The sequence below is a fragment of the Hyla sarda genome, unplaced genomic scaffold (assembly GCF_029499605.1).
Source record: "Hyla sarda isolate aHylSar1 unplaced genomic scaffold, aHylSar1.hap1 scaffold_218, whole genome shotgun sequence".
Lineage (NCBI taxonomy): Eukaryota > Metazoa > Chordata > Amphibia > Anura > Hylidae > Hyla > Hyla sarda.
The window spans coordinates 282501-293466 of record NW_026608850.1 but is presented as its reverse complement, the minus strand read 5'-3'; positions in this window follow the sequence as shown (position 1 = coordinate 293466).

The following is a 10966-nucleotide window of genomic DNA, read 5'->3' as shown; positions in this document are numbered from 1 at the left end:
GGCTGTCAGCCCTGGGGGAGTCGTGAGTCCCTGTGCCCAGGCAGGGTCCACCGAACTCGGGCAATGCCTCTGGAAGGGTCCCCCGAAAGACTTCCGGGCCTGACGATTATCTCGAAACCGAGAACCGCTATGAGAACGGATTCGAAGGCCGAATCCGGGTGACAGTTCCACGAGTCGGGCATGACAGAGTGGCACGCGTTCATAAAACTGCATAGCAGCATGGCGACCGGCTACCGCAGAACGGCCACCTGCCTGGGGATAGCAGGAGAGCGAGAAGCACGGCTGCTCTCCCGGGGTACGCCAGGGCCGAGCGTGTGCTCCCCTGCGGACGAACCTCTGCCTTCTCCCTCGGTGAATGCCGGGGGGAACGGGTCCGGTTCGCGTACCCGACCCGGGGCCGGTCGGTCCCCGGGCAAAGCCTCCGGAAGGGTCCCCTTTACACGCACAGACCCAGAGAGGCTAAAAGGGCGGGAGGCGCGGGTCCCTGTACCCAGGCAGGGCGCGCCGTCCTTGGGAAGAGTTGCAGCGGAACGGCCACCCGTGCCAGAGGGCCGGGACGTCGAGCGAGTCGAGCAACTTCGGCGGGCGGTCCGCCGAAGTCCCCCGGTCCCGGGGGTGATGCGCGCGTGCCCTGCCGGCACCCTCTTTGGACCGGAGGGGCCGAGCTATGGGCGTAATTTCTCGTTTTTTTTTCATCCTCTGAAGGTCCCTCGATCGATCTGGCGAGGCGCGATCCGGCGGGGAGCGACCCTCTCGTTCGGCCGGGCTCCGGAGCCCGTGTCGGCGAAGGCGAGAGGGTCTCGCTCCCCCTGACGCCGCATCGTGCCGGGGCTCGGGGGGGGGCCCTTAGGGTATACCCCCTCCCGGCGGAACTCCCGCCGGGAAAGGGGTCGTCCCTCCCGGGAGGCGAGCTTGAGCGGCACGGAGCGGGCTCCCCCAGATGTGTCCGGAGAGAACGGCATCATTCGCAATATCCCCAGACGGTCGTTTCGACGCGCGATCCGGCGGGGACCGACCCCCTCGTCCGGCCGGGCCCCGGAGCCCGTGTCGGCGAAGGGTCTCGATCCCCCCGGTGCCGAGTCGCGCCACGGCACGGTCCGGAAGGCTATATCCGTCTTTGAAGGTCCCTCGATCGATCTAACGAAGCGCGATCCGGCAGGGAGCTAGCCACTCTGCGGAGCCCGTGTCAGTAAAGGCGAGAGGGTCCCCCTCCCCCCAGATGCCGCATCGCGCCGGTGCGGAGGCGGCGGCTGCCGCCAGATGCGCGACGAGGGGTCGGCGGTCACGAAGGGCACAGGGAGGGTGGCCGGGCGGTCCGGCAGGAAGCGCAACCGCGTCCCGGCGAGGGAGACCCAAGGCCCCAGGGCCTCTCCCCTAAGCCGCGGGCGTCGGAGTGCGCGCAGCGGGACCGCGCCTCGGCTGCCCTCCCTCGGCCTCCCTCGCGGAGGGGGGCCGAGCCGTCCCAGGAGACGCGCGAGCGGGACGGCTCCCCGACGGCCACCGTACCCCCCCGGAGAAAGGCAGCGGTACCGCCGGGCGGGTGGGCGGACCCCGTCGGGCGGCCCGGCGGAGCTCCTTCGTAGGCTGAGAGTAAAATCGAAAAAGTCCCGATCGACGTGCCCGGGGGGCTAAGCGCGGGTCCCTGCATCCCAGGCAGGGCGCGCCCACCTCGGGCACGGGATCCCGGAACCCGGAGCGGCGGAGGGGTCGGCGGTCCCGAAGGGCATAGGGAGGGGCGGCCGGGCGGTCCGGCAGGAAGCGCAACCGCGTCCAGGCGCGGGAGACCCAAGGCCCCTCGGGGTCCTCGAGGCTGCCCGCGAGACTCCGGTCCCGCGTCGGCGCGCCTCGCTCCCCGGGCCTCTCCCCTAAGCCGCGGGCGTCGGAGTGCGCGCAGCAGGACCGCACCTCGGCTGCCCTCCCTCGGCCTCCCTCGCGGAGGGGGGCCGAGCCGTCCCAGAACACGCGGGCGGGCGGGACGGCTCCCTGACGGCCACCGGACCCCGCCGAGCCCAACCCGGGCACGGGATCCTTGGAGAGCGGACACCCGGAGGAAGGCAGCGGTACCGCCGGGCGGGTGAGCAGACCCCGTCGGGCGGCCCGGCGGAGCTCCTTCGTAGGCTGAGCGTAAAATCGACAAAGTCCCGATCGGCGTGTCCCCGGGGGGCTAAGCGCGGGTCCCTGCATCCCAGGCAGGGCGCGCCCACCCCGGGCACGGGATCCCGGAACCCGGAGCGGCGGAGGGGTCGGCGGTCCCGAAGGGCATAGGGAGGGGCGGCCGGGCGGTCCGGCAGGAAGCGCAACCGCGTCCAGGCGCGGGAGACCCAAGGCCCCTCGGGGTCCTCGAGGCTGCCCGCGAGACTCCGGTCCCGCGTCGGCACGCCTCGCTCCCCGGGCCTCTCCCCTAAGCCGCGGGCGTCGGAGTGCGCGCAGCAGGACCGCACCTCGGCCGCCCTCCCTCGGCCTCCCTCGCGGAGGGGGGCCGAGCCGTCCCAGGAGACACGCGGGCGGGCGGGACGGCTCCCCGACGGCCACCGGACCCCGCCGAGCCCACCCCGGGCACGGGATCCTTGGAGAGCGGACAGCCGGAGGAAGGCAGCGGTACCGCCGGGCGGGTGGGCGGACCCCGTCGGGCGGCCCGGCGGAGCTCCTTCGTAGGCTGAGAGTAAAATTGACAAAGTCCCGATCGACGTGCCCGGGGGGCTAAGCGCGGGTCCCTGCATCCCAGGCAGGGCGCGCCCACCCCGGGCACGGTATCCCCAGAGAGGGCACACCCGGAGGAAGGCAGCGGGACCACCGGGTGGGTGCGCGAACCCGCACGGGCGGTGCAGCGTGGCCCCGAAGTAGGCTGAGCGTAACATTGACAAGGTCGAGATCGCTGTGCGCGGGGTGTTTGGGACCGGTCCCTGGACCCCCGGGAGGCTTCGCCCACCCCGCGCATGGTATCCCCGGAGAGGGCACACCCGGAGGAAGGCAGCGGGACCACCGGGTGGGTGCGCGAACCCGCACGGGCGGTGCAGCGTGGCCCCGAAGTAGGCTGAGCGTAACATTGACAAGGTCGAGATCGCTGTGCGCGGGGTGTTTGGGACCGGTCCCTGGACCCCCGGGAGGCTTCGCCCACCCCGCGCATGGTATCCCCGGAGAGGGCACACCCGGAGGAAGGCAGCGGGACCACCGGGTGGGTGCGCGAACCCGCACGGGCGGTGCAGCGTGGCCCCGAAGTAGGCTGAGCGTAACATTGACAAGGTCGAGATCGCTGTGCGCGGGGTGTTTGGGACCGGTCCCTGGACCCCCGGGAGGCTTCGCCCACCCCGCGCATGGTATCCCCGGAGAGGGCACACCCGGAGGAAGGCAGCGGGACCACCGGGTGGGTGCGCGAACCCGCACGGGCGGTGCAGCGTGGCCCCGAAGTAGGCTGAGCGTAACATTGACAATGTCGAGATCGCTGTGTGCGGGGTGTTTGGGACCGGTCCCTGGACCCCCGGGAGGGGTCGCACACCCCGCGCATGGTATCCCCGGATAGGGCACACCCGGAGGAAGGCAGCGGGACCACCGGGTGGGTGCGCGAACCCGTACGGGCGGTGCAGCGTGGCCCCGAAGTAGGCTGAGCGTAACATTGACAAGGTCGAGATCGCTGTGCGCGGGGTGTTTGGCACCGGTCCCTGGACCCCCGGGAGGGTTCGCACACCCCGCGCATGGTATCCCCGGAGAGGGCACACCCGGAGGAAGGCAGCGGGACCACCGGGTGGGTGCGCGAACCCGCACGGGCGGTGCAGCGTGGCCCCGAAGTAGGCTGAGCGTAACATTGACAAGGTCGAGATCGCTGTGCGCGGGGTGTTTGGCACCGGTCCCTGGACCCCCGGGAGGCTTCGCCCACCCCGCGCATGGTATCCCCGGAGAGGGCACACCCGGAGGAAGGCAGCGGGACCACCGGGTGGGTGCGCGAACCCGCACGGGCGGTGCAGCGTGGCCCCGAAGTAGGCTGAGCGTAACATTGACAAGGTCGAGATCGCTGTGCGCGGGGTGTTTGGCACCGGTCCCTGGACCCCCGGGAGGGTTCGCACACCCCGCGCATGGTATCCCCAGAGAGGGCACACCCGGAGGAAGGCAGCGGGACAACCGGGTGGGTGCGCGAACCCGCACGGGCGGTGCAGCGTGGCCCCGAAGTAGGCTGAGCGTAACATTGACAAGGTCGAGATCGCTGTGCGCGGGGTGTTTGGGACCGGTCCCTGGACCCCCGGGAGGGTTCGCACACCCCGCGCATGGTATCCCCGGAGAGGGCACACCCGGAGGAAGGCAGCGGGACCACCGGGTGGGTGCGCGAACCCGCACGGGCGGTGCAGCGTGGCCCCGAAGTAGGCTGAGCGTAACATTGACAAGGTCGAGATCGCTGTGCGCGGGATGTTTGGGACCGGTCCCTGGACCCCCGGGAGGGTTCGCACACCCCGCGCATGGTATCCCCGGAGAGGGCACACCCGGAGGAAGGCAGCGGGACCACCGGGTGGGTGCGCGAACCCGCACGGGCGGTGCAGCGTGGCCCCGAAGTAGGCTGAGCGTAACATTGACAAGGTCGAGATCGCTGTGCGCGGGGTGTTTGGCACCGGTTCCTGGACCCCCGGGAGGGTTCGCACACCCCGCGCATGGTATCCCCGGAGAGGGCACACCCGGAGGAAGGCAGCGGGACCACCGGGTGGGTGCGCGAACCCGCACGGGCGGTGCAGCGTGGCCCCGAAGTAGGCTGAGCGTAACATTGACAAGGTCGAGATCGCTGTGCGCGGGGTGTTTGGCACCGGTTCCTGGACCCCCGGGAGGGTTCGCACACCCCGCGCATGGTATCCCCGGAGAGGGCACACCCGGAGGAAGGCAGCGGGACCACCGGGTGGGTGCGCGAACCCGCACGGGCGGTGCAGCGTGGCCCCGAAGTAGGCTGAGCGTAACATTGACAAGGTCGGGATCGCTGTGCGCGGGGTGTTTGGCACCGGTCCCTGGACCCCCGGGAGGGTTCGCACACCCCGCGCATGGTATCCCCGGAGAGGGCACACCCGGAGGAAGGCAGCGGGACCACCGGGTGGGTGCGCGAACCCGCACGGGCGGTGCAGCGTGGCCCCGAAGTAGGCTGAGCGTAACATTGACAAGGTCGAGATCGCTGTGCGCGGGGTGTTTGGCACCGGTCCCTGGACCCCCGGGAGGGTTCGCACACCCCGCGCATGGTATCCCCGGAGAGGGCACACCCGGAGGAAGGCAGCGGGACCACCGGGTGGGTGCGCGAACCCGCACGGGCGGTGCAGCGTGGCCCCGAAGTAGGCTGAGCGTAACATTGACAAGGTCGAGATCGCTGTGCGCGGGGTGTTTGGCACCGGTCCCTGGACCCCCGGGAGGGTTCGCACACCCCGCGCATGGTATCCCCGGAGAGGGCACACCCGGAGGAAGGCAGCGGGACCACCGGGTGGGTGCGCGAACCCGCACGGGCGGTGCAGCGTGGCCCCGAAGTAGGCTGAGCGTAACATTGACAAGGTCGAGATCGCTGTGCGCGGGGTGTTTGGCACCGGTCCCTGGACCCCCGGGAGGGTTCGCACACCCCGCGCATGGTATCCCCGGAGAGGGCACACCCGGAGGAAGGCAGCGGGACCACCGGGTGGGTGCGCGAACCCGCACGGGCGGTGCAGCGTGGCCCCGAAGTAGGCTGAGCGTAACATTGACAAGGTCGAGATCGCTGTGTGCGGGGTGTTTGGGACCGGTCCCTGGACCCCCGGGAGGGGTCGCACACCCCGCGCATGGTATCCCCGGATAGGGCACACCCGGAGGAAGGCAGCGGGACCACCGGGTGGGTGCGCGAACCCGCACGGGCGGTGCAGCGTGGCCCCGAAGTAGGCTGAGCGTAACATTGACAAGGTCGAGATCGCTGTGCGCGGGGTGTTTGGGACCGGTCCCTGGACCCCCGGGAGGGTTCGCACACCCCGCGCATGATATCCCCGGAGAGGGCACACCCGGAGGAAGGCAGCGGGACCACCGGGTGGGTGCGCGAACCCGCACGGGCGGTGCAGCGTGGCCCCGAAGTAGGCTGAGCGTAACATTGACAAGGTCGAGATCGCTGTGCGCGGGGTGTTTGGCACCGGTCCTTGAACCCCCGGGAGGGTTCGCACACCCCGCGCATGGTATCCCCGGAGAGGGCACACCCGGAGGAAGGCAGCGGGACCACCGGGTGGGTGCGCGAACCCGCACGGGCGGTGCAGCGTGGCCCCGAAGTAGGCTGAGCGTAACATTGACAAGGTCGAGATCGCTGTGCGCGGGGTGTTTGGCACCGGTTCCTGGACCCCCGGGAGGGTTCGCACACCCCGCGCATGGTATCCCCGGAGAGGGCACACCCGGAGGAAGGCAGCGGGACCACCGGGTGGGTGCGCGAACCCGCACGGGCGGTGCAGCGTGGCCCCGAAGTAGGCTGAGCGTAACATTGACAAGGTCGAGATCGCTGTGCGCGGGGTGTTTGGCACCGGTCCCTGGACCCCCGGGAGGGTTCGCACACCCCGCGCATGGTATCCCCGGAGAGGGCACACCCGGAGGAAGGCAGCGGGACCACCGGGTGGGTGCGCGAATCCGCACGGGCGGTGCAGCGTGGCCCCGAAGTAGGCTGAGCGTAACATTGACAAGGTCGAGATCGCTGTGCGCGGGGTGTTTGGCACCGGTTCCTGGACCCCCGGGAGGGTTCGCACACCCCGCGCATGGTATCCCCGGAGAGGGCACACCCGGAGGAAGGCAGCGGGACCACCGGGTGGGTGCGCGAACCCGCACGGGCGGTGCAGCGTGGCCCCGAAGTAGGCTGAGCGTAACATTGACAAGGTCGAGATCGCTGTGCGCGGGGTGTTTGGCACCGGTCCCTGGACCCCCGGGAGGGTTCGCACACCCCGCGCATGGTATCCCCGGAGAGGGCACACCCGGAGGAAGGCAGCGGGACCACCGGGTGGGTGCGCGAACCCGCACGGGCGGTGCAGCGTGGCCCCGAAGTAGGCTGAGCGTAACATTGACAAGGTCGAGATCGCTGTGCGCGGGGTGTTTGGCACCGGTCCCTGGACCCCCGGGAGGGTTCGCACACCCCGCGCATGGTATCCCCGGAGAGGGCACACCCGGAGGAAGGCAGCGGGACCACCGGGTGGGTGCGCGAACCCGCACGGGCGGTGCAGCGTGGCCCCGAAGTAGGCTGAGCGTAACATTGACAAGGTCGAGATCGCTGTGCGCGGGGTGTTTGGGACCGGTCCCTGGACCCCCGGGAGGCTTCGCCCACCCCGCGCATGGTATCCCCGGAGAGGGCACACCCGGAGGAAGGCAGCGGGACCACCGGGTGGGTGCGCGAACCCGCACGGGCGGTGCAGCGTGGCCCCGAAGTAGGCTGAGCGTAACATTGACAAGGTCGAGATCGCTGTGCGCGGGGTGTTTGGGACCGGTCCCTGGACCCCCGGGAGGCTTCGCCCACCCCGCGCATGGTATCCCCGGAGAGGGCACACCCGGAGGAAGGCAGCGGGACCACCGGGTGGGTGCGCGAACCCGCACGGGCGGTGCAGCGTGGCCCCGAAGTAGGCTGAGCGTAACATTGACAAGGTCGAGATCGCTGTGCGCGGGGTGTTTGGGACCGGTCCCTGGACCCCCGGGAGGGGTCGCACACCCCGCGCATGGTATCCCCGGATAGGGCACACCCGGAGGAAGGCAGCGGGACCACCGGGTGGGTGCGCGAACCCGCACGGGCGGTGCAGCGTGGCCCCGAAGTAGGCTGAGCGTAACATTGACAAGGTCGAGATCGCTGTGCGCGGGGTGTTTGGGACCGGTCCCTGGACCCCCGGGAGGGTTCGCACACCCCGCGCATGATATCCCCGGAGAGGGCACACCCGGAGGAAGGCAGCGGGACCACCGGGTGGGTGCGCGAACCCGCACGGGCGGTGCAGCGTGGCCCCGAAGTAGGCTGAGCGTAACATTGACAAGGTCGAGATCGCTGTGCGCGGGGTGTTTGGCACCGGTCCTTGAACCCCCGGGAGGGTTCGCACACCCCGCGCATGGTATCCCCGGAGAGGGCACACCCGGAGGAAGGCAGCGGGACCACCGGGTGGGTGCGCGAACCCGCACGGGCGGTGCAGCGTGGCCCCGAAGTAGGCTGAGCGTAACATTGACAAGGTCGAGATCGCTGTGCGCGGGGTGTTTGGCACCGGTTCCTGGACCCCCGGGAGGGTTCGCACACCCCGCGCATGGTATCCCCGGAGAGGGCACACCCGGAGGAAGGCAGCGGGACCACCGGGTGGGTGCGCGAACCCGCACGGGCGGTGCAGCGTGGCCCCGAAGTAGGCTGAGCGTAACATTGACAAGGTCGAGATCGCTGTGTGCGGGGTGTTTGGCACCGGTCCCTGGACCCCCGGGAGGGTTCGCACACCCCGCGCATGGTATCCCCGGAGAGGGCACACCCAGAGGAAGGCAGCGGCACCGGCGGGCGGGTGTGCGGACCCCGTCGGGACGCACGACAGTGCTTCAGGCCGACCTTCTTAGGCTGAGCGACAAAGTCCCGATTGACGTGTGTGTCCCTGTGCCCAGGCAGGGTGCACCGTCCTTGGGCACAGGATCGTCGACGCGGACCCCCCCCGCGGCGGGGAAGGGGAAGCGTCGACATATTCGACATAGTCGAGCGAGTACGACGTCCGGTCGGCCGAGGGCCCCCGATGCCCCTGGACCCCCCCCGGGGTGGGCCAGACGGAAAAATGTCAAAGTCTGGTTGTCGGCCAGGGGTAAGTGTGTGTCCCTGTGCCCAGGCAGGGTGCACCGAACCCGGGCGAGGCCTCCGAAAGGCTCCCCTGACGGACTTCCAGGCCTCGGGACATTTGAGAAGGATCAAGGGCGGGAGGCGCGGGTCCCTGTACCCAGGCAGGGCGCGCTATCCTTGGGCAAAGGATCGTCGACGCGGACCCCCCCGCGGCGGGGAAGGGGAAGCGTCGACATATTCGACATAGTCGAGCGAGTACGACGTCCGGTCGGCCGAGGGCCCCCGATGCCCCTGGACCCCCCCCCCCGGGGTGGGCCAGACGGAAAAATGTCAAAGTCTGGTTGTCGGCCAGGGGTAAGTGTGTGTCCCTGTGCCCAGGCAGGGTGCACCGAACCCGGGCGAGGCCTCCGGAAGGGTCCCCTGACAGACCTCCAGGCCTCGGGACTTTTGACAGAGAACCAGGGCGGGAGGCGCGGGTCCCTGTACCCAGGCAGGGCGCGCCATCCTTGGGCACAGGATCGTCGACGCGGACCCCCCCGCGGCGGGGAAGGGGAAGCGTCGACATATTCGACATAGTCGAGCGAGTACGACGTCCGGTCGGCCGAGGGCCCCCGATGCCCCTGGACCCCCCCCCCCCCCCCCCGGGGTGGGCCAGACGGAAAAATGTCAAAGTCTGGTTGTCGGCCAGGGGTAAGTGTGTGTCCCTGTGCCCAGGCAGGGTGCACCGAACCCGGGCGAGGCCTCCGGAAGGCTCCCCTGACGGACTTCCAGGCCTCGGGACATTTGAGAAGGATCAAGGGCGGGAGGCGCGGGTCCCTGTACCCAGGCAGGGCGCGCTATCCTTGGGCAAAGGATCGTCGACGCGGACCCCCCCGCGGCGGGGAAGGGGAAGCGTCGACATATTCGACATAGTCGAGCGAGTACGACGTCCGGTCGGCCGAGAGCCCCCGATGCCCCCGGGGTGGTGCCGACGCGCCAACCCGGAGTCAAGAGGGAAAATGTTAAAAGTCGGGTGGTTGGCCCGTGGGAAGTGTGTGTCCCTGTGCCCAGGCAGGGTGCACTGAACCCGGGCAAGTCATCTGGAAGGGTCCCCTGACAGACCTCCAGACATGATGATTATCTCAAAACTGAGAACCACTATGAGATCGTATTTGAAAGCCGAATCCAGGCGACAGTTCCATGAGCTGGGCATGTCGGAGTGGTACGCTTTCATAAAAGTGTATCACAGCATAGCGACCGGGTATCTTAGAACGGCCTCCTGTGCCAGAGAGCTGGGACGTCGAGCGAGTCGAGCCAGTCTGGCGGGCGGTCCGCCGAGGGTGCCCGTCCCCCCGGACCCCCCCAGTGTGGGCCAGACAGAAAATGTCAAAGTCCGGTTGTCGGCCAGGGGTAAGTGTGTGTCCCTGTGCCCAGGCAGGGTGCACCGAACCCGGGCGAGGCCTCCGGAAGGGTCCCCTGATGGACTTCCAGGCTTTGGAACATTTGAGAGAGATCAAGGGCGGGAGGCGCGGGTCCCTGTACCCAGGCAGGGCGCGCTATCCTTGGGCACAAGATCGTCGACGCGGACCCCCCCGCGGCGGGGAAGGGGAAGCGTCGACATATTCGACATAGTCGAGCGAGTACGACGTCCGGTCGGCCGAGGGCCCCCGATGCCCCTGGACCCCCCCCCGGGGTGGGCCAGACGGAAAAATGTCAAAGTCTGGTTGTCGGCCAGGGGTAAGTGTGTGTCCCTGTGCCCAGGCAGGGTGCACCGAACCCGGGCGAGGCCTCCGAAAGGCTCCCCTGACGGACTTCCAGGCCTCGGGACATTTGAGAAGGATCAAGGGCGGGAGGCGCGGGTCCCTGTACCCAGGCAGGGCGCGCTATCCTTGGGCAAAGGATCGTCGACGCGGACCCCCCCGCGGCGGGGAAGGGGAAGCGTCGACATATTCGACATAGTCGAGCGAGTACGACGTCCGGTCGGCCGAGGGCCCCCGATGCCCCTGGACCCCCCCCCCCCCGGGGTGGGCCAGACGGAAAAATGTCAAAGTCTGGTTGTCGGCCAGGGGTAAGTGTGTGTCCCTGTGCCCAGGCAGGGTGCACCGAACCCGGGCGAGGCCTCCGGAAGGGTCCCCTGACAGACCTCCAGGCCTCGGGACTTTTGACAGAGAACCAGGGCGGGAGGCGCGGGTCCCTGTACCCAGGCAGGGCGCGCTATCCTTGGGCACAGGATCGTCGACGCGGACCCCCCCG